Consider the following 17693-nt stretch of genomic DNA (forward strand, 5'->3'; position numbering starts at 1 on the left):
TTTTCAAAACCAAAATGTCAAAAAGAATATTCCGAGCGTGCCAGGATTCGAACCTGGAATCTTCTGATCCGTAGTCAGACGCGTTATCCGTTGCGCCACACGCCCACTGAAAGCCCAGGCTACAATACAATGTCTGATCTCTCATTTCCTTTCATTGTTGCACGGCTGCAAGTGCTAAATGTTGCCCAAACATGTTTGCATTGACCGACGTCATTTCATCTAGACGATGACATTCCATGACAAAACAAACAAAAGACTGCTTTGAGTGTGACAGGATTCCACCTTGGAATCGTCTTAAGTAGTTGGACGTCTTATGGCTTGTCAAACGGCTCTTTGCTTTATCACTGGGACTTCTTATTTACCAAGGAACTGCCGTCACATTACAAACGTTATGAACAAAGCCACTCTACAGCAAAGAAGCACATTACAGGACCAAGGATGGGAGGATTCCAAAGGAATCTAAGAAAAGAAAACGACAGCCACTTGCTCCAAACGTAAGGCAGGGCACTTGAAGTTGAACATGCACATATCAAGAATGCTAACAGTTGGCTTACAAATATAGTATTTTATACGAGCAGCTGTCAGTAGCACAAAGTGTGGTTCTAGGTTGCAGTCAGAGTAGGGTACAAAGGAGATCGAGGACAACATGGTACTTGGAGAAATGGCTTGGAAATGTGTAAGTTACATGTTAAGACTGACATAGTTTTGCTGAAGGGCGTATATCTAGGCATTTGCAATTACCCGACACTCAGCTCTACCTTTCCACTTTGTAAGGCATGAGCACGGTGGCCGAGTGGTTAAGGCGTTGGACTTAAGATCCAATGGACGTATGTCCGCGTGGGTTCGAACCCCACCCGTGCTAACCTCACTATTTTTAGGTGTGATTATTGAGCGGAAATGTTCACTTCACCTCTTTTTCTCATTGAAATGATCCACTTTACAATTTGTTATGGAGAAAAAATCGGACACTGCTATTGTCAATTGCTTCCTCGTTATCTCCTTAGTATTTTACTTATTTTCAAAACCAAAATGTCAAAAAGAATATTCCGAGCGTGCCAGGATTCGAACCTGGAATCTTCTGATCCGTAGTCAGACGCGTTATCCGTTGCGCCACACGCCCACTGAAAGCCCAGGCTACAATACAATGTCTGATCTCTCATTTCCTTTCATTGTTGCACGGCTGCAAGTGCTAAATGTTGCCCAAACATGTTTGCATTGACCGACGTCATTTCATCTAGACGATGACATTCCATGACAAAACAAACAAAAGACTGCTTTGAGTGTGACAGGATTCCACCTTGGAATCGTCTTAAGTAGTTGGACGTCTTATGGCTTGTCAAACGGCTCTTTGCTTTATCACTGGGACTTCTTATTTACCAAGGAACTGCCGTCACATTACAAACGTTATGAACAAAGCCACTCTACAGCAAAGAAGCACATTACAGGACCAAGAATGGGAGGATTCCAAAGGAATCTAAGAAAAGAAAACGACAGCCACTTGCTCCAAACGTAAGGCAGGGCACTTGAAGTTGAACATGCACATATCAAGAATGCTAACAGTTGGCTAACAAATATAGTATTTTATACGAGCAGCTGTCAGTAGCACAAAGTGTGGTTCTAGGTTGCAGTCAGAGTAGGGTACAAAGGAGATCGAGGACAACATGGTACTTGGAGAAATGGCTTGGAAATGTGTAAGTTACATGTTAAGACTGACATAGTTTTGGCTGAAGGGCGTATATCTAGGCATTTGCAATTACCTGACACTCAGTTCTACCTTTCCACTTTGTAAGGCATGAGCACGGTGGCCGAGTGGTTAAGGTGTTGGACTTAAGATCCAATGGACGTATGTCCGCGTGGGTTCGAACCCCACCCGTGCTAACCTCACTATTTTTAGGTGTGATTATTGAGCGGAAATGTTCACTTCACCTCTTTTTCTCATTGAAATGATCCACTTTACAATTTGTAATGGAGAAAAAATCGGACACTGCTATTGTCAAAATCGTCCTCGTTATATCCTTAGTATTTTACTTATTTTCAAAACCAAAATGTCAAAAAGAATATTCCGAGCGTGCCAGGATTCGAATCTGGAATCTTCTGATCCGTAGTCAGACGCGTTATCCGTTGCGCCACACGCCCACTGAAAGCCCAGGCTACAATACAATGTCTGATCTCTCATTTCCTTTCATTGTTGCACGGCTGCAAGTGCTAAATGTTGCCCAAACATGTTTGCATTGACCGACGTCATTTCATCTAGACGATGACATTCCATGACAAAACAAACAAAAGACTGCTTTGAGTGTGACAGGATTCCACCTTGGAATCGTCTTAAGTAGTTGGACGTCTTATGGCTTGTCAAACGGCTCTTTGCTTTATCACTGGGACTTCTTATTTACCAAGGAACTGCCGTCACATTACAAACGTTATGAACAAAGCCACTCTACAGCAAAGAAGCACATTACAGGACCAAGAATGGGAGGATTCCAAAGGAATCTAAGAAAAGAAAACGACAGCCACTTGCTCCAAACGTAAGGCAGGGCACTTGAAGTTGAACATGCACATATCAAGAATGCTAACAGTTGGCTTACAAATATAGTATTTTATACGAGCAGCTGTCAGTAGCACAAAGTGTGGTTCTAGGTTGCAGTCAGAGTAGGGTACAGAGGAGATCGAGGACAACATGGTACTTGGAGAAATGGCTTGGAAATGTGTAAGTTACATGTTAAGACTGACATAGTTTTGGCTGAAGGGCGTATATCTAGGCATTTGCAATTACCCGACACTCAGCTCTACCTTTCCACTTTGTAAGGCATGAGCACGGTGGCCGAGTGGTTAAGGTGGTGGACTTAAGATCCAATGGACGTATGTCCGCGTGGGTTCGAACCCCACCCGTGCTAACCTCACTATTTTTAGGTGTGATTATTGAGCGGAAATGTTCACTTCACCTCTTTTTCTCATTGAAATGATCCACTTTACAATTTGTAATGGAGAAAAAATCGGACACTGCTATTGTCAATTGCTTCCTCGTTATATCCTTAGTATTTTACTTATTTTCAAAACCAAAATGTCAAAAAGAATATTCCGAGCGTGCCAGGATTCGAACCTGGAATCTTCTGATCCGTAGTCAGACGCGTTATCCGTTGCGCCACACGCCCACTGAAAGCCCAGGCTACAATACAATGTCTGATCTCTCATTTCCTTTCATTGTTGCACGGCTGCAAGTGCTAAATGTTGCCCAAACATGTTTGCATTGACCGACGTCATTTCATCTAGACGATGACATTCCATGACAAAACAAACAAAAGACTGCTTTGAGTGTGACAGGATTCCACCTTGGAATCGTCTTAAGTAGTTGGACGTCTTATGGCTTGTCAAACGGCTCTTTGCTTTATCACTGGGACTTCTTATTTACCAAGGAACTGCCGTCACATTACAAACGTTATGAACAAAGCCACTCTACAGCAAAGAAGCACATTACAGGACCAAAAATGGGAGGATTCCAAAGGAATCTAAGAAAAGAAAACGACAGCCACTTGCTCCAAACGTAAGGCAGGGCACTTGAAGTTGAACATGCACATATCAAGAATGCTAACAGTTGGCTTACAAATATAGTATTTTATACGAGCAGCTGTCAGTAGCACAAAGTGTGGTTCTAGGTTGCAGTCAGAGTAGGGTACAAAGGAGATCGAGGACAACATGGTACTTGGAGAAATGGCTTGGAAATGTGTAAGTTACATGTTAAGACTGACATAGTTTTGGCTGAAGGGCGTATATCTAGGCATTTGCAATTACCCGACACTTAGCTCTACCTTTCCACTTTGTAAGGCATGAGCACGGTGGCCGAGTGGTTAAGGCGTTGGACTTAAGATCCAATGGACGTATGTCCGCGTGGGTTCGAACCCCACCCGTGCTAACCTCACTATTTTTAGGTGTGATTATTGAGCGGAAATGTTCACTTCACCTCTTTTTCTCATTGAAATGATCCACTTTACAATTTGTAATGGAGAAAAAATCGGACACTGCTATTGTCAAAATCGTCCTCGTTATATTCTTAGTATTTTACTTATTTTCAAAACCAAAATGTCAAAAAGAATATTCCGAGCGTGCCAGGATTCGAACCTGGAATCTTCTGATCCGTAGTCAGACGCGTTATCCGTTGCGCCACACGCCCACTGAAAGCCCAGGCTACAATACAATGTCTGATCTCTCATTTCCTTTCATTGTTGCACGGCTGCAAGTGCTAAATGTTGCCCAAACATGTTTGCATTGACCGACGTCATTTCATCTAGACGATGACATTCCATGACAAAACAAACAAAAGACTGCTTTGAGTGTGACAGGATTCCACCTTGGAATCGTCTTAAGTAGTTAGACGTCTTATGGCTTGTCAAACGGCTCTTTGCTTTATCACTGGGACTTCTTATTTACCAAGGAACTGCCGTCACATTACAAACGTTATGAACAAAGCCACTCTACAGCAAAGAAGCACATTACAGGACCAAGGATGGGAGGATTCCAAAGGAATCTAAGAAAAGAAAACGACAGCCACTTGCTCCAAACGTAAGGCAGGGCACTTGAAGTTGAACATGCACATATCAAGAATGCTAACAGTTGGCTTACAAATATAGTATTTTATACGAGCAGCTGTCAGTAGCACAAAGTGTGGTTCTAGGTTGCAGTCAGAGTAGGGTACAAAGGAGATCGAGGACAACATGGTACTTGGAGAAATGGCTTGGAAATGTGTAAGTTACATGTTAAGACTGACATAGTTTTGCTGAAGGGCGTATATCTAGGCATTTGCAATTACCCGACACTCAGCTCTACCTTTCCACTTTGTAAGGCATGAGCACGGTGGCCGAGTGGTTAAGGCGTTGGACTTAAGATCCAATGGACGTATGTCCGCGTGGGTTCGAACCCCACCCGTGCTAACCTCACTATTTTTAGGTGTGATTATTGAGCGGAAATGTTCACTTCACCTCTTTTTCTCATTGAAATGATCCACTTTACAATTTGTTATGGAGAAAAAATCGGACACTGCTATTGTCAATTGCTTCCTCGTTATCTCCTTAGTATTTTACTTATTTTCAAAACCAAAATGTCAAAAAGAATATTCCGAGCGTGCCAGGATTCGAACCTGGAATCTTCTGATCCGTAGTCAGACGCGTTATCCGTTGCGCCACACGCCCACTGAAAGCCCAGGCTACAATACAATGTCTGATCTCTCATTTCCTTTCATTGTTGCACGGCTGCAAGTGCTAAGTGTTGCCCAAACATGTTTGCATTGACCGACGTCATTTCATCTAGACGATGACATTCCATGACAAAACAAACAAAAGACTGCTTTGAGTGTGATAGGATTCCACCTTGGAATCGTCTTAAGTAGTTGGACGTCTTATGGCTTGTCAAACGGCTCTTTGCTTTATCACTGGGAGTTCTTATTTACCAAGGAACTGCCGTCACATTACAAACGTTATGAACAAAGCCACTCTACAGCAAAGAAGCACATTACAGGACCAAGAATGGGAGGATTCCAAAGGAATCTAAGAAAAGAAAACGACAGCCACTTGCTCCAAACGTAAGGCAGGGCACTTGAAGTTGAACATGCACATATCAAGAATGCTAACAGTTGGCTTACAAATATAGTATTTTATACGAGCAGCTGTCAGTAGCACAAAGTGTGGTTCTAGGTTGCAGTCAGAGTAGGGTACAAAGGAGATCGAGGACAACATGGTACTTGGAGAAATGGCTTGGAAATGTGTAAGTTACATGTTAAGACTGACATAGTTTTGGCTGAAGGGCGTATATCTAGGCATTTGCAATTACCCGACACTCAGCTCTACCTTTCCACTTTGTAAGGCATGAGCACGGTGGCCGAGTGGTTAAGGTGGTGGACTTAAGATCCAATGGACGTATGTCCGCGTGGGTTCGAACCCCACCCGTGCTAACCTCACTATTTTTAGGTGTGATTATTGAGCGGAAATGTTCACTTCACCTCTTTTTCTCATTGAAATGATCCACTTTACAATTTGTAATGGAGAAAAAATCGGACACTGCTATTGTCAAAATCGTCCTCGTTATATTCTTAGTATTTTACTTATTTTCAAAACCAAAATGTCAAAAAGAATATTCCGAGCGTGCCAGGATTCGAACCTGGAATCTTCTGATCCGTAGTCAGACGCGTTATCCGTTGCGCCACACGCCCACTGAAAGCCCAGGCTACAATACAATGTCTGATCTCTCATTTCCTTTCATTGTTGCACGGCTGCAAGTGCTAAATGTTGCCCAAACATGTTTGCATTGACCGACGTCATTTCATCTAGACGATGACATTCCATGACAAAACAAACAAAAGACTGCTTTGAGTGTGACAGGATTCCACCTTGGAATCGTCTTAAGTAGTTAGACGTCTTATGGCTTGTCAAACGGCTCTTTGCTTTATCACTGGGACTTCTTATTTACCAAGGAACTGCCGTCACATTACAAACGTTATGAACAAAGCCACTCTACAGCAAAGAAGCACATTACAGGACCAAGGATGGGAGGATTCCAAAGGAATCTAAGAAAAGAAAACGACAGCCACTTGCTCCAAACGTAAGGCAGGGCACTTGAAGTTGAACATGCACATATCAAGAATGCTAACAGTTGGCTTACAAATATAGTATTTTATACGAGCAGCTGTCAGTAGCACAAAGTGTGGTTCTAGGTTGCAGTCAGAGTAGGGTACAAAGGAGATCGAGGACAACATGGTACTTGGAGAAATGGCTTGGAAATGTGTAAGTTACATGTTAAGACTGACATAGTTTTGCTGAAGGGCGTATATCTAGGCATTTGCAATTACCCGACACTCAGCTCTACCTTTCCACTTTGTAAGGCATGAGCACGGTGGCCGAGTGGTTAAGGCGTTGGACTTAAGATCCAATGGACGTATGTCCGCGTGGGTTCGAACCCCACCCGTGCTAACCTCACTATTTTTAGGTGTGATTATTGAGCGGAAATGTTCACTTCACCTCTTTTTCTCATTGAAATGATCCACTTTACAATTTGTTATGGAGAAAAAATCGGACACTGCTATTGTCAATTGCTTCCTCGTTATCTCCTTAGTATTTTACTTATTTTCAAAACCAAAATGTCAAAAAGAATATTCCGAGCGTGCCAGGATTCGAACCTGGAATCTTCTGATCCGTAGTCAGACGCGTTATCCGTTGCGCCACACGCCCACTGAAAGCCCAGGCTACAATACAATGTCTGATCTCTCATTTCCTTTCATTGTTGCACGGCTGCAAGTGCTAAGTGTTGCCCAAACATGTTTGCATTGACCGACGTCATTTCATCTAGACGATGACATTCCATGACAAAACAAACAAAAGACTGCTTTGAGTGTGATAGGATTCCACCTTGGAATCGTCTTAAGTAGTTGGACGTCTTATGGCTTGTCAAACGGCTCTTTGCTTTATCACTGGGAGTTCTTATTTACCAAGGAACTGCCGTCACATTACAAACGTTATGAACAAAGCCACTCTACAGCAAAGAAGCACATTACAGGACCAAGAATGGGAGGATTCCAAAGGAATCTAAGAAAAGAAAACGACAGCCACTTGCTCCAAACGTAAGGCAGGGCACTTGAAGTTGAACATGCACATATCAAGAATGCTAACAGTTGGCTTACAAATATAGTATTTTATACGAGCAGCTGTCAGTAGCACAAAGTGTGGTTCTAGGTTGCAGTCAGAGTAGGGTACAAAGGAGATCGAGGACAACATGGTACTTGGAGAAATGGCTTGGAAATGTGTAAGTTACATGTTAAGACTGACATAGTTTTGGCTGAAGGGCGTATATCTAGGCATTTGCAATTACCCGACACTCAGCTCTACCTTTCCACTTTGTAAGGCATGAGCACGGTGGCCGAGTGGTTAAGGTGGTGGACTTAAGATCCAATGGACGTATGTCCGCGTGGGTTCGAACCCCACCCGTGCTAACCTCACTATTTTTAGGTGTGATTATTGAGCGGAAATGTTCACTTCACCTCTTTTTCTCATTGAAATGATCCACTTTACAATTTGTTATGGAGAAAAAATCGGACACTGCTATTGTCAATTGCTTCCTCGTTATCTCCTTAGTATTTTACTTATTTTCAAAACCAAAATGTCAAAAAGAATATTCCGAGCGTGCCAGGATTCGAACCTGGAATCTTCTGATCCGTAGTCAGACGCGTTATCCGTTGCGCCACACGCCCACTGAAAGCCCAGGCTACAATACAATGTCTGATCTCTCATTTCCTTTCATTGTTGCACGGCTGCAAGTGCTAAGTGTTGCCCAAACATGTTTGCATTGACCGACGTCATTTCATCTAGACGATGACATTCCATGACAAAACAAACAAAAGACTGCTTTGAGTGTGATAGGATTCCACCTTGGAATCGTCTTAAGTAGTTGGACGTCTTATGGCTTGTCAAACGGCTCTTTGCTTTATCACTGGGAGTTCTTATTTACCAAGGAACTGCCGTCACATTACAAACGTTATGAACAAAGCCACTCTACAGCAAAGAAGCACATTACAGGACCAAGAATGGGAGGATTCCAAAGGAATCTAAGAAAAGAAAACGACAGCCACTTGCTCCAAACGTAAGGCAGGGCACTTGAAGTTGAACATGCACATATCAAGAATGCTAACAGTTGGCTTACAAATATAGTATTTTATACGAGCAGCTGTCAGTAGCACAAAGTGTGGTTCTAGGTTGCAGTCAGAGTAGGGTACAAAGGAGATCGAGGACAACATGGTACTTGGAGAAATGGCTTGGAAATGTGTAAGTTACATGTTAAGACTGACATAGTTTTGGCTGAAGGGCGTATATCTAGGCATTTGCAATTACCCGACACTCAGCTCTACCTTTCCACTTTGTAAGGCATGAGCACGGTGGCCGAGTGGTTAAGGTGGTGGACTTAAGATCCAATGGACGTATGTCCGCGTGGGTTCGAACCCCACCCGTGCTAACCTCACTATTTTTAGGTGTGATTATTGAGCGGAAATGTTCACTTCACCTCTTTTTCTCATTGAAATGATCCACTTTACAATTTGTAATGGAGAAAAAATCGGACACTGCTATTGTCAAAATCGTCCTCGTTATATCCTTAGTATTTTACTTATTTTCAAAACCAAAATGTCAAAAAGAATATTCCGAGCGTGCCAGGATTCGAACCTGGAATCTTCTGATCCGTAGTCAGACGCGTTATCCGTTGCGCCACACGCCCACTGAAAGCCCAGGCTACAATACAATGTCTGATCTCTCATTTCCTTTCATTGTTGCACGGCTGCAAGTGCTAAATGTTGCCCAAACATGTTTGCATTGACCGACGTCATTTCATCTAGACGATGACATTCCATGACAAAACAAACAAAAGACTGCTTTGAGTGTGACAGGATTCCACCTTGGAATCGTCTTAAGTAGTTGGACGTCTTATGGCTTGTCAAACGGCTCTTTGCTTTATCACTGGGACTTCTTATTTACCAAGGAACTGCCGTCACATTACAAACGTTATGAACAAAGCCACTCTACAGCAAAGAAGCACATTACAGGACCAAGGATGGGAGGATTCCAAAGGAATCTAAGAAAAGAAAACGACAGCCACTTGCTCCAAACGTAAGGCAGGGCACTTGAAGTTGAACATGCACATATCAAGAATGCTAACAGTTGGCTTACAAATATAGTATTTTATACGAGCAGCTGTCAGTAGCACAAAGTGTGGTTCTAGGTTGCAGTCAGAGTAGGGTACAAAGGAGATCGAGGACAACATGGTACTTGGAGAAATGGCTTGGAAATGTGTAAGTTACATATTAAGACTGACATAGTTTTGGCTGAAGGGCGTATATCTAGGCATTTGCAATTACCCGACACTTAGCTCTACCTTTCCACTTTGTAAGGCATGAGCACGGTGGCCGAGTGGTTAAGGTGTTGGACTTAAGATCCAATGGACGTATGTCCGCGTGGGTTCGAACCCCACCCGTGCTAACCTCACTATTTTTAGGTGTGATTATTGAGCGGAAATGTTCACTTCACCTCTTTTTCTCATTGAAATGATCCACTTTACAATTTGTAATGGAGAAAAAATCGGACACTGCTATTGTCAATTGCTTCCTCGTTATCTCCTTAGTATTTTACTTATTTTCAAAACCAAAATGTCAAAAAGAATATTCCGAGCGTGCCAGGATTCGAACCTGGAATCTTCTGATCCGTAGTCAGACGCGTTATCCGTTGCGCCACACGCCCACTGAAAGCCCAGGCTACAATACAATGTCTGATCTCTCATTTCCTTTCATTGTTGCACGGCTGCAAGTGCTAAATGTTGCCCAAACATGTTTGCATTGACCGACGTCATTTCATCTAGACGATGACATTCCATGACAAAACAAACAAAAGACTGCTTTGAGTGTGACAGGATTCCACCTTGGAATCGTCTTAAGTAGTTAGACGTCTTATGGCTTGTCAAACGGCTCTTTGCTTTATCACTGGGACTTCTTATTTACCAAGGAACTGCCGTCACATTACAAACGTTATGAACAAAGCCACTCTACAGCAAAGAAGCACATTACAGGACCAAGGATGGGAGGATTCCAAAGGAATCTAAGAAAAGAAAACGACAGCCACTTGCTCCAAACGTAAGGCAGGGCACTTGAAGTTGAACATGCACATATCAAGAATGCTAACAGTTGGCTTACAAATATAGTATTTTATACGAGCAGCTGTCAGTAGCACAAAGTGTGGTTCTAGGTTGCAGTCAGAGTAGGGTACAAAGGAGATCGAGGACAACATGGTACTTGGAGAAATGGCTTGGAAATGTGTAAGTTACATGTTAAGACTGACATAGTTTTGGCTGAAGGGCGTATATCTAGGCATTTGCAATTACCCGACACTCAGCTCTACCTTTCCACTTTGTAAGGCATGAGCACGGTGGCCGAGTGGTTAAGGTGTTGGACTTAAGATCCAATGGACGTATGTCCGCGTGGGTTCGAACCCCACCCGTGCTAACCTCACTATTTTTAGGTGTGATTATTGAGCGGAAATGTTCACTTCACCTCTTTTTCTCATTGAAATGATCCACTTTACAATTTGTAATGGAGAAAAAATCGGACACTGCTATTGTCAAAATCGTCCTCGTTATATCCTTAGTATTTTACTTATTTTCAAAACCAAAATGTCAAAAAGAATATTCCGAGCGTGCCAGGATTCGAACCTGGAATCTTCTGATCCGTAGTCAGACGCGTTATCCGTTGCGCCACACGCCCACTGAAAGCCCAGGCTACAATACAATGTCTGATCTCTCATTTCCTTTCATTGTTGCACGGCTGCAAGTGCTAAATGTTGCCCAAACATGTTTGCATTGACCGACGTCATTTCATCTAGACGATGACATTCCATGACAAAACAAACAAAAGACTGCTTTGAGTGTGACAGGATTCCACCTTGGAATCGTCTTAAGTAGTTGGACGTCTTATGGCTTGTCAAACGGCTCTTTGCTTTATCACTGGGACTTCTTATTTACCAAGGAACTGCCGTCACATTACAAACGTTATGAACAAAGCCACTCTACAGCAAAGAAGCACATTACAGGACCAAGGATGGGAGGATTCCAAAGGAATCTAAGAAAAGAAAACGACAGCCACTTGCTCCAAACGTAAGGCAGGGCACTTGAAGTTGAACATGCACATATCAAGAATGCTAACAGTTGGCTTACAAATATAGTATTTTATACGAGCAGCTGTCAGTAGCACAAAGTGTGGTTCTAGGTTGCAGTCAGAGTAGGGTACAAAGGAGATCGAGGACAACATGGTACTTGGAGAAATGGCTTGGAAATGTGTAAGTTACATATTAAGACTGACATAGTTTTGGCTGAAGGGCGTATATCTAGGCATTTGCAATTACCCGACACTTAGCTCTACCTTTCCACTTTGTAAGGCATGAGCACGGTGGCCGAGTGGTTAAGGTGTTGGACTTAAGATCCAATGGACGTATGTCCGCGTGGGTTCGAATCCCACCCGTGCTAACCTCACTATTTTTAGGTGTGATTATTGAGCGGAAATGTTCACTTCACCTCTTTTTCTCATTGAAATGATCCACTTTACAATTTGTAATGGAGAAAAAATCGGACACTGCTATTGTCAAAATCGTCCTCGTTATATTCTTAGTATTTTACTTATTTTCAAAACCAAAATGTCAAAAAGAATATTCCGAGCGTGCCAGGATTCGAACCTGGAATCTTCTGATCCGTAGTCAGACGCGTTATCCGTTGCGCCACACGCCCACTGAAAGCCCAGGCTACAATACAATGTCTGATCTCTCATTTCCTTTCATTGTTGCACGGCTGCAAGTGCTAAATGTTGCCCAAACATGTTTGCATTGACCGACGTCATTTCATCTAGACGATGACATTCCATGACAAAACAAACAAAAGACTGCTTTGAGTGTGACAGGATTCCACCTTGGAATCGTCTTAAGTAGTTAGACGTCTTATGGCTTGTCAAACGGCTCTTTGCTTTATCACTGGGACTTCTTATTTACCAAGGAACTGCCGTCACATTACAAACGTTATGAACAAAGCCACTCTACAGCAAAGAAGCACATTACAGGACCAAGGATGGGAGGATTCCAAAGGAATCTAAGAAAAGAAAACGACAGCCACTTGCTCCAAACGTAAGGCAGGGCACTTGAAGTTGAACATGCACATATCAAGAATGCTAACAGTTGGCTTACAAATATAGTATTTTATACGAGCAGCTGTCAGTAGCACAAAGTGTGGTTCTAGGTTGCAGTCAGAGTAGGGTACAAAGGAGATCGAGGACAACATGGTACTTGGAGAAATGGCTTGGAAATGTGTAAGTTACATGTTAAGACTGACATAGTTTTGCTGAAGGGCGTATATCTAGGCATTTGCAATTACCCGACACTCAGCTCTACCTTTCCACTTTGTAAGGCATGAGCACGGTGGCCGAGTGGTTAAGGCGTTGGACTTAAGATCCAATGGACGTATGTCCGCGTGGGTTCGAACCCCACCCGTGCTAACCTCACTATTTTTAGGTGTGATTATTGAGCGGAAATGTTCACTTCACCTCTTTTTCTCATTGAAATGATCCACTTTACAATTTGTTATGGAGAAAAAATCGGACACTGCTATTGTCAATTGCTTCCTCGTTATCTCCTTAGTATTTTACTTATTTTCAAAACCAAAATGTCAAAAAGAATATTCCGAGCGTGCCAGGATTCGAACCTGGAATCTTCTGATCCGTAGTCAGACGCGTTATCCGTTGCGCCACACGCCCACTGAAAGACCAGGCTACAATACAATGTCTGATCTCTCATTTCCTTTCATTGTTGCACGGCTGCAAGTGCTAAGTGTTGCCCAAACATGTTTGCATTGACCGACGTCATTTCATCTAGACGATGACATTCCATGACAAAACAAACAAAAGACTGCTTTGAGTGTGATAGGATTCCACCTTGGAATCGTCTTAAGTAGTTGGACGTCTTATGGCTTGTCAAACGGCTCTTTGTTTTATCACTGGGAGTTCTTATTTACCAAGGAACTGCCGTCACATTACAAACGTTATGAACAAAGCCACTCTACAGCAAAGAAGCACATTACAGGACCAAGAATGGGAGGATTCCAAAGGAATCTAAGAAAAGAAAACGACAGCCACTTGCTCCAAACGTAAGGCAGGGCACTTGAAGTTGAACATGCACATATCAAGAATGCTAACAGTTGGCTTACAAATATAGTATTTTATACGAGCAGCTGTCAGTAGCACAAAGTGTGGTTCTAGGTTGCAGTCAGAGTAGGGTACAAAGGAGATCGAGGACAACATGGTACTTGGAGAAATGGCTTGGAAATGTGTAAGTTACATGTTAAGACTGACATAGTTTTGGCTGAAGGGCGTATATCTAGGCATTTGCAATTACCCGACACTCAGCTCTACCTTTCCACTTTGTAAGGCATGAGCACGGTGGCCGAGTGGTTAAGGTGTTGGACTTAAGATCCAATGGACGTATGTCCGCGTGGGTTCGAACCCCACCCGTGCTAACCTCACTATTTTTAGGTGTGATTATTGAGCGGAAATGTTCACTTCACCTCTTTTTCTCATTGAAATGATCCACTTTACAATTTGTAATGGAGAAAAAATCGGACACTGCTATTGTCAAAATCGTCCTCGTTATATCCTTAGTATTTTACTTATTTTCAAAACCAAAATGTCAAAAAGAATATTCCGAGCGTGCCAGGATTCGAACCTGGAATCTTCTGATCCGTAGTCAGACGCGTTATCCGTTGCGCCACACGCCCACTGAAAGCCCAGGCTACAATACAATGTCTGATCTCTCATTTCCTTTCATTGTTGCACGGCTGCAAGTGCTAAATGTTGCCCAAACATGTTTGCATTGACCGACGTCATTTCATCTAGACGATGACATTCCATGACAAAACAAACAAAAGACTGCTTTGAGTGTGACAGGATTCCACCTTGGAATCGTCTTAAGTAGTTGGACGTCTTATGGCTTGTCAAACGGCTCTTTGCTTTATCACTGGGACTTCTTATTTACCAAGGAACTGCCGTCACATTACAAACGTTATGAACAAAGCCACTCTACAGCAAAGAAGCACATTACAGGACCAAGGATGGGAGGATTCCAAAGGAATCTAAGAAAAGAAAACGACAGCCACTTGCTCCAAACGTAAGGCAGGGCACTTGAAGTTGAACATGCACATATCAAGAATGCTAACAGTTGGCTTACAAATATAGTATTTTATACGAGCAGCTGTCAGTAGCACAAAGTGTGGTTCTAGGTTGCAGTCAGAGTAGGGTACAAAGGAGATCGAGGACAACATGGTACTTGGAGAAATGGCTTGGAAATGTGTAAGTTACATGTTAAGACTGACATAGTTTTGGCTGAAGGGCGTATATCTAGGCATTTGCAATTACCCGACACTTAGCTCTACCTTTCCACTTTGTAAGGCATGAGCACGGTGGCCGAGTGGTTAAGGTGTTGGACTTAAGATCCAATGGACGTATGTCCGCGTGGGTTCGAACCCCACCCGTGCTAACCTCACTATTTTTAGGTGTGATTATTGAGCGGAAATGTTCACTTCACCTCTTTTTCTCATTGAAATGATCCACTTTACAATTTGTAATGGAGAAAAAATCGGACACTGCTATTGTCAAAATCGTCCTCGTTATATCCTTAGTATTTTACTTATTTTCAAAACCAAAATGTCAAAAAGAATATTCCGAGCGTGCCAGGATTCGAACCTGGAATCTTCTGATCCGTAGTCAGACGCGTTATCCGTTGCGCCACACGCCCACTGAAAGCCCAGGCTACAATACAATGTCTGATCTCTCATTTCCTTTCATTGTTGCACGGCTGCAAGTGCTAAATGTTGCCCAAACATGTTTGCATTGACCGACGTCATTTCATCTAGACGATGACATTCCATGACAAAACAAACAAAAGACTGCTTTGAGTGTGACAGGATTCCACCTTGGAATCGTCTTAAGTAGTTAGACGTCTTATGGCTTGTCAAACGGCTCTTTGCTTTATCACTGGGACTTCTTATTTACCAAGGAACTGCCGTCACATTACAAACGTTATGAACAAAGCCACTCTACAGCAAAGAAGCACATTACAGGACCAAGGATGGGAGGATTCCAAAGGAATCTAAGAAAAGAAAACGACAGCCACTTGCTCCAAACGTAAGGCAGGGCACTTGAAGTTGAACATGCACATATCAAGAATGCTAACAGTTGGCTTACAAATATAGTATTTTATACGAGCAGCTGTCAGTAGCACAAAGTGTGGTTCTAGGTTGCAGTCAGAGTAGGGTACAAAGGAGATCGAGGACAACATGGTACTTGGAGAAATGGCTTGGAAATGTGTAAGTTACATGTTAAGACTGACATAGTTTTGCTGAAGGGCGTATATCTAGGCATTTGCAATTACCCGACACTCAGCTCTACCTTTCCACTTTGTAAGGCATGAGCACGGTGGCCGAGTGGTTAAGGCGTTGGACTTAAGATCCAATGGACGTATGTCCGCGTGGGTTCGAACCCCACCCGTGCTAACCTCACTATTTTTAGGTGTGATTATTGAGCGGAAATGTTCACTTCACCTCTTTTTCTCATTGAAATGATCCACTTTACAATTTGTTATGGAGAAAAAATCGGACACTGCTATTGTCAATTGCTTCCTCGTTATCTCCTTAGTATTTTACTTATTTTCAAAACCAAAATGTCAAAAAGAATATTCCGAGCGTGCCAGGATTCGAACCTGGAATCTTCTGATCCGTAGTCAGACGCGTTATCCGTTGCGCCACACGCCCACTGAAAGACCAGGCTACAATACAATGTCTGATCTCTCATTTCCTTTCATTGTTGCACGGCTGCAAGTGCTAAGTGTTGCCCAAACATGTTTGCATTGACCGACGTCATTTCATCTAGACGATGACATTCCATGACAAAACAAACAAAAGACTGCTTTGAGTGTGATAGGATTCCACCTTGGAATCGTCTTAAGTAGTTGGACGTCTTATGGCTTGTCAAACGGCTCTTTGCTTTATCACTGGGACTTCTTATTTACCAAGGAACTGCCGTCACATTACAAACGTTATGAACAAAGCCACTCTACAGCAAAGAAGCACATTACAGGACCAAGAATGGGAGGATTCCAAAGGAATCTAAGAAAAGAAAACGACAGCCACTTGCTCCAAACGTAAGGCAGGGCACTTGAAGTTGAACATGCACATATCAAGAATGCTAACAGTTGGCTTACAAATATAGTATTTTATACGAGCAGCTGTCAGTAGCACAAAGTGTGGTTCTAGGTTGCAGTCAGAGTAGGGTACAAAGGAGATCGAGGACAACATGGTACTTGGAGAAATGGCTTGGAAATGTGTAAGTTACATGTTAAGACTGACATAGTTTTGGCTGAAGGGCGTATATCTAGGCATTTGCAATTACCCGACACTCAGCTCTACCTTTCCACTTTGTAAGGCATGAGCACGGTGGCCGAGTGGTTAAGGTGTTGGACTTAAGATCCAATGGACGTATGTCCGCGTGGGTTCGAACCCCACCCGTGCTAACCTCACTATTTTTAGGTGTGATTATTGAGCGGAAATGTTCACTTCACCTCTTTTTCTCATTGAAATGATCCACTTTACAATTTGTAATGGAGAAAAAATCGGACACTGCTATTGTCAAAATCGTCCTCGTTATATCCTTAGTATTTTACTTATTTTCAAAACCAAAATGTCAAAAAGAATATTCCGAGCGTGCCAGGATTCGAACCTGGAATCTTCTGATCCGTAGTCAGACGCGTTATCCGTTGCGCCACACGCCCACTGAAAGCCCAGGCTACAATACAATGTCTGATCTCTCATTTCCTTTCATTGTTGCACGGCTGCAAGTGCTAAATGTTGCCCAAACATGTTTGCATTGACCGACGTCATTTCATCTAGACGATGACATTCCATGACAAAACAAACAAAAGACTGCTTTGAGTGTGACAGGATTCCACCTTGGAATCGTCTTAAGTAGTTGGACGTCTTATGGCTTGTCAAACGGCTCTTTGCTTTATCACTGGGACTTCTTATTTACCAAGGAACTGCCGTCACATTACAAACGTTATGAACAAAGCCACTCTACAGCAAAGAAGCACATT

At 42.7% G+C, this 17693-nt stretch overlaps 35 non-coding genes across 35 annotated transcripts; 17 read left to right on the forward strand and 18 right to left on the reverse strand.

The window, feature by feature from the left end:
• Positions 1-32: 32 nt before the first annotated feature.
• On the reverse strand, positions 33-105 carry Trnar-acg (transfer RNA arginine (anticodon ACG)). Its single transcript has one exon. It is a non-coding gene; the product is annotated as a tRNA-Arg (tRNA).
• A 674-nt stretch (positions 106-779) lies between these two features.
• On the forward strand, positions 780-862 carry Trnal-uaa (transfer RNA leucine (anticodon UAA)). The gene has a single exon. It is a non-coding gene; the product is annotated as a tRNA-Leu (tRNA).
• A 185-nt stretch (positions 863-1047) lies between these two features.
• Trnar-acg (transfer RNA arginine (anticodon ACG)) lies at positions 1048-1120 on the reverse strand. The gene has a single exon. It is a non-coding gene; the product is annotated as a tRNA-Arg (tRNA).
• Positions 1121-1795: 675 nt separating this feature from the next.
• On the forward strand, positions 1796-1878 carry Trnal-uaa (transfer RNA leucine (anticodon UAA)). Its single transcript has one exon. It is a non-coding gene; the product is annotated as a tRNA-Leu (tRNA).
• Positions 1879-2063: 185 nt separating this feature from the next.
• On the reverse strand, positions 2064-2136 carry Trnar-acg (transfer RNA arginine (anticodon ACG)). The gene has a single exon. It is a non-coding gene; the product is annotated as a tRNA-Arg (tRNA).
• A 675-nt stretch (positions 2137-2811) lies between these two features.
• Trnal-uaa (transfer RNA leucine (anticodon UAA)) lies at positions 2812-2894 on the forward strand. Its single transcript has one exon. It is a non-coding gene; the product is annotated as a tRNA-Leu (tRNA).
• Positions 2895-3079: 185 nt separating this feature from the next.
• Trnar-acg (transfer RNA arginine (anticodon ACG)) lies at positions 3080-3152 on the reverse strand. Its single transcript has one exon. It is a non-coding gene; the product is annotated as a tRNA-Arg (tRNA).
• Positions 3153-3827: 675 nt separating this feature from the next.
• Trnal-uaa (transfer RNA leucine (anticodon UAA)) lies at positions 3828-3910 on the forward strand. The gene has a single exon. It is a non-coding gene; the product is annotated as a tRNA-Leu (tRNA).
• Positions 3911-4095: 185 nt separating this feature from the next.
• Positions 4096-4168, reverse strand: Trnar-acg (transfer RNA arginine (anticodon ACG)). The gene has a single exon. It is a non-coding gene; the product is annotated as a tRNA-Arg (tRNA).
• Positions 4169-4842: 674 nt separating this feature from the next.
• On the forward strand, positions 4843-4925 carry Trnal-uaa (transfer RNA leucine (anticodon UAA)). The gene has a single exon. It is a non-coding gene; the product is annotated as a tRNA-Leu (tRNA).
• Positions 4926-5110: 185 nt separating this feature from the next.
• On the reverse strand, positions 5111-5183 carry Trnar-acg (transfer RNA arginine (anticodon ACG)). Its single transcript has one exon. It is a non-coding gene; the product is annotated as a tRNA-Arg (tRNA).
• A 675-nt stretch (positions 5184-5858) lies between these two features.
• Trnal-uaa (transfer RNA leucine (anticodon UAA)) lies at positions 5859-5941 on the forward strand. Its single transcript has one exon. It is a non-coding gene; the product is annotated as a tRNA-Leu (tRNA).
• Positions 5942-6126: 185 nt separating this feature from the next.
• On the reverse strand, positions 6127-6199 carry Trnar-acg (transfer RNA arginine (anticodon ACG)). The gene has a single exon. It is a non-coding gene; the product is annotated as a tRNA-Arg (tRNA).
• A 674-nt stretch (positions 6200-6873) lies between these two features.
• Positions 6874-6956, forward strand: Trnal-uaa (transfer RNA leucine (anticodon UAA)). Its single transcript has one exon. It is a non-coding gene; the product is annotated as a tRNA-Leu (tRNA).
• Positions 6957-7141: 185 nt separating this feature from the next.
• Positions 7142-7214, reverse strand: Trnar-acg (transfer RNA arginine (anticodon ACG)). The gene has a single exon. It is a non-coding gene; the product is annotated as a tRNA-Arg (tRNA).
• Positions 7215-7889: 675 nt separating this feature from the next.
• Trnal-uaa (transfer RNA leucine (anticodon UAA)) lies at positions 7890-7972 on the forward strand. Its single transcript has one exon. It is a non-coding gene; the product is annotated as a tRNA-Leu (tRNA).
• A 185-nt stretch (positions 7973-8157) lies between these two features.
• Positions 8158-8230, reverse strand: Trnar-acg (transfer RNA arginine (anticodon ACG)). Its single transcript has one exon. It is a non-coding gene; the product is annotated as a tRNA-Arg (tRNA).
• A 675-nt stretch (positions 8231-8905) lies between these two features.
• Trnal-uaa (transfer RNA leucine (anticodon UAA)) lies at positions 8906-8988 on the forward strand. Its single transcript has one exon. It is a non-coding gene; the product is annotated as a tRNA-Leu (tRNA).
• A 185-nt stretch (positions 8989-9173) lies between these two features.
• On the reverse strand, positions 9174-9246 carry Trnar-acg (transfer RNA arginine (anticodon ACG)). The gene has a single exon. It is a non-coding gene; the product is annotated as a tRNA-Arg (tRNA).
• A 675-nt stretch (positions 9247-9921) lies between these two features.
• On the forward strand, positions 9922-10004 carry Trnal-uaa (transfer RNA leucine (anticodon UAA)). Its single transcript has one exon. It is a non-coding gene; the product is annotated as a tRNA-Leu (tRNA).
• Positions 10005-10189: 185 nt separating this feature from the next.
• Positions 10190-10262, reverse strand: Trnar-acg (transfer RNA arginine (anticodon ACG)). Its single transcript has one exon. It is a non-coding gene; the product is annotated as a tRNA-Arg (tRNA).
• A 675-nt stretch (positions 10263-10937) lies between these two features.
• Trnal-uaa (transfer RNA leucine (anticodon UAA)) lies at positions 10938-11020 on the forward strand. The gene has a single exon. It is a non-coding gene; the product is annotated as a tRNA-Leu (tRNA).
• Positions 11021-11205: 185 nt separating this feature from the next.
• Trnar-acg (transfer RNA arginine (anticodon ACG)) lies at positions 11206-11278 on the reverse strand. Its single transcript has one exon. It is a non-coding gene; the product is annotated as a tRNA-Arg (tRNA).
• A 675-nt stretch (positions 11279-11953) lies between these two features.
• Trnal-uaa (transfer RNA leucine (anticodon UAA)) lies at positions 11954-12036 on the forward strand. Its single transcript has one exon. It is a non-coding gene; the product is annotated as a tRNA-Leu (tRNA).
• A 185-nt stretch (positions 12037-12221) lies between these two features.
• On the reverse strand, positions 12222-12294 carry Trnar-acg (transfer RNA arginine (anticodon ACG)). The gene has a single exon. It is a non-coding gene; the product is annotated as a tRNA-Arg (tRNA).
• A 674-nt stretch (positions 12295-12968) lies between these two features.
• On the forward strand, positions 12969-13051 carry Trnal-uaa (transfer RNA leucine (anticodon UAA)). Its single transcript has one exon. It is a non-coding gene; the product is annotated as a tRNA-Leu (tRNA).
• Positions 13052-13236: 185 nt separating this feature from the next.
• Trnar-acg (transfer RNA arginine (anticodon ACG)) lies at positions 13237-13309 on the reverse strand. Its single transcript has one exon. It is a non-coding gene; the product is annotated as a tRNA-Arg (tRNA).
• A 675-nt stretch (positions 13310-13984) lies between these two features.
• Positions 13985-14067, forward strand: Trnal-uaa (transfer RNA leucine (anticodon UAA)). The gene has a single exon. It is a non-coding gene; the product is annotated as a tRNA-Leu (tRNA).
• Positions 14068-14252: 185 nt separating this feature from the next.
• Trnar-acg (transfer RNA arginine (anticodon ACG)) lies at positions 14253-14325 on the reverse strand. The gene has a single exon. It is a non-coding gene; the product is annotated as a tRNA-Arg (tRNA).
• Positions 14326-15000: 675 nt separating this feature from the next.
• On the forward strand, positions 15001-15083 carry Trnal-uaa (transfer RNA leucine (anticodon UAA)). Its single transcript has one exon. It is a non-coding gene; the product is annotated as a tRNA-Leu (tRNA).
• A 185-nt stretch (positions 15084-15268) lies between these two features.
• Positions 15269-15341, reverse strand: Trnar-acg (transfer RNA arginine (anticodon ACG)). The gene has a single exon. It is a non-coding gene; the product is annotated as a tRNA-Arg (tRNA).
• A 674-nt stretch (positions 15342-16015) lies between these two features.
• Positions 16016-16098, forward strand: Trnal-uaa (transfer RNA leucine (anticodon UAA)). The gene has a single exon. It is a non-coding gene; the product is annotated as a tRNA-Leu (tRNA).
• A 185-nt stretch (positions 16099-16283) lies between these two features.
• On the reverse strand, positions 16284-16356 carry Trnar-acg (transfer RNA arginine (anticodon ACG)). Its single transcript has one exon. It is a non-coding gene; the product is annotated as a tRNA-Arg (tRNA).
• A 675-nt stretch (positions 16357-17031) lies between these two features.
• Trnal-uaa (transfer RNA leucine (anticodon UAA)) lies at positions 17032-17114 on the forward strand. The gene has a single exon. It is a non-coding gene; the product is annotated as a tRNA-Leu (tRNA).
• A 185-nt stretch (positions 17115-17299) lies between these two features.
• On the reverse strand, positions 17300-17372 carry Trnar-acg (transfer RNA arginine (anticodon ACG)). The gene has a single exon. It is a non-coding gene; the product is annotated as a tRNA-Arg (tRNA).
• Between the last annotated feature and the right edge of the window lie 321 nt (positions 17373-17693).

This window comes from Haliotis asinina, chromosome 11 (genome assembly GCF_037392515.1).
Source record: "Haliotis asinina isolate JCU_RB_2024 chromosome 11, JCU_Hal_asi_v2, whole genome shotgun sequence".
Taxonomy (NCBI): Eukaryota; Metazoa; Mollusca; class Gastropoda; order Lepetellida; family Haliotidae; genus Haliotis; species Haliotis asinina.